Below are 2,520 nucleotides of genomic sequence, written 5' to 3'. Positions count from 1 at the left end.
CCTATATATATTATATATAATATATTATATATATTATACATATCTTTCTGCGGATATTTTAACGAAGGACGCTCGTTGCTAAACCTGCCACTATCGCTGGGCGTAATGCTAGGGTTAAATCACACGTACAGCATTATGCACGACTCACTCACGATGATAAGACAGATATATGATATGGAATGCGATCGGGCGTAAACAACCTGTGATGTGTTACGGAGATGTACTGTATGCTGCGATCGCGTGTGTACCGGTTTTAACAAATTTAGTGAACTTAATATGTTCTAAGTGACATATCCTTGACGAATGTAGAAAGATTCGCAACGATGTTATCTTGCAGGGCCGTAGGCTGAGGAAAATGTTTGGGGGCAAAATTTCATGACTCAACTGTGTAATGATGAGCGACGGGCGCAGCTCTTGATCGACGTCCATAGTGTGGTAGGGGTTGGGTCTGAGACAAGGCTTTCACGGATAGAAAAAATGACCGAAAAAATCACGTTAGGGTTATTTACGATTATTAGCTAAGCTTATTTTTTAATTTTATTCTACAAAATCTAAGGGGCAGCTGCCCCTTGCCCCCCCCCCAAAGGATACGACCCAGTCTTGCGCTAATATATACAGGTTTACTCCTAAGTGACATCCAAAGGGAGTGCAAGGTGTATCGATTCGATACGGATTCTAAATCAAAATTTGAAAATCGATATCTTGCATTCTTGTACATACAGGTTTAACCCAATTGTATTATTTATCGTGATGACTCACGAATTGAGTACAAATGTTATTAATTATGAATTCAAAATATATAATCGATTATTGATTCAAAATGATTAGAAGGATAGATGGCTTGTGCTTACGCTATAGCTTGTGTGTGTAACCATAAAGTATTGCATCACGCGCGTTCTTTGGAAATGATAAATTATAGCCGCGATGAATATTTTATGCTTCTAGGAAAATACTCTACTTGGTAAAAGCTGCTTCAACAAGTGCGCGTACATTAGACTTGCCTCATATAGTACGCACACACGCACGCACGCACGCACGCACGCACGCACGCACACACACACACACACACACACACACGCACGCACACACACACACACACACGCACGCACGCACGCACGCACACACACACACACACACACACACACACACAACCACACACACACGCACTCGACCTATTTTTAATACGCTTATACGGTCAATATTATGTTAGATGCGCCTCTTTATACTCACTGAAGCAGTATACTCCATTAGTCGGTTGGGTGCGACTTAGGTGTACCTCTGGTCAATCGTGGAGCGCTCCTGCGAGCAAGGAATACATACTGATATATACTTCAATATATATCATACTCCCCTAATATACCTATATATATTATATATACAGCTGGCTACAGCCATAGGCCCGCCACCGACTCTCCAGTATGATAAGCAAGGCCGTATCACCTCTCAGGCGCGAAAACTGTTACCAACGCGGCGAAGCAGATGTGCACGTGTGATGAGGCACGCCAGCGTAGGGCGCGGTGTGATTGGTCACGCATGCTTAACTCCATAAAACTGAACATTTTGAAATAAATTTCTTCATTATTTCAAGCCAATTGTTTTCCTATGGCCCCCATTACGATGGCAATCTGACGCATTACTCGTGGGCCGCCTATTCTGGGATCGTGTGGTTCGGATACCCTGACTATTTTCTTTCCACTAAGACAACAAATGTAACCCAATGATTCAACCCTACAATTAGAATTATAAAAACGCGTTTCCATGACGTCTTTTCCAGGAGGAGCGTTACACCTGAGGTTAGGTTACTATATTCGATTCCAAAGGTAAATAATATTACGTAGGCCAGTAAGTAGCGTATTTTTTCCTGCTCAAAAACTTATATCTCGGTTCTTCTGGCGATCTATTTTTCTTTTTCTGGGCCTCTGTCACAACGCCCATGTCATAACTCTAATGCGGCATAGCTTGCAAGCTGACATTTCCCGGTCTCGCCCATCCAGCTTTAATATTGCTCCCACTCCCCGGCGCCCCCCGACTATGAAACTGGAACTACATTAATTTTTCGCCAGAACTGATAACTTAGATACCAGCAACTTATCTTAATGTAACTCTAATAATCCTCCTTGAGAAATTTAACAAAGCGTGGTCACCCTAAATAAGTGTATTCTCTATTTATATCCTAAGCTATGAAATTGTGTCTCAGACAACTGCTGCAGAAATTCGCATCATAGAGCTGGCCAAAAAGTTTCTTCTTATTCCGAAAATAAAAAAAAAGTAAAAAAAAAAAAAAAAAAAATAAATAAAAGCGGAGCATAGATAGAGCGATGAATCTGTAGTTAGTTTAACATTTGAATACAAGTGTATGTTTTGTAGGCAGTAAGCCACGCCTAATGCGCGGGTTCATATATTAGTATTAGTCTTTGGAAGGTATATTTAAAATAATTATTATTACTGTCGCTTCATTGGTATATATATTTAATCCATGTGACAGTGCACGTGAACTAAGAAAGCCCATAAATGCTTGCT

General features: G+C 40.7%; 1 long non-coding RNA gene across 1 annotated transcript in view; it reads right to left on the bottom strand.

Moving 5' to 3' along the window:
- Window positions 1-211, bottom strand: part of LOC106820666 — a 5,078-nt gene extending 4,867 nt beyond the window's left edge. Inside the window, exon 1 of the long non-coding RNA XR_001395638.1 lies at window positions 201-211. This is a non-coding gene — a long non-coding RNA (uncharacterized LOC106820666). The remainder of the gene's footprint in view (window positions 1-200) is intronic.
- Window positions 212-2,520: the final 2,309 nt, after the last annotated feature.

This window comes from Priapulus caudatus, unplaced genomic scaffold (assembly GCF_000485595.1).
Source record: "Priapulus caudatus unplaced genomic scaffold, Priapulus_caudatus-5.0.1 Scaffold42, whole genome shotgun sequence".
Taxonomy (NCBI): Eukaryota; Metazoa; Priapulida; class Priapulimorpha; order Priapulimorphida; family Priapulidae; genus Priapulus; species Priapulus caudatus.
Note: the sequence above shows the minus strand (reverse complement) of the source record. Positions and strands in the feature narration are given on the sequence as shown.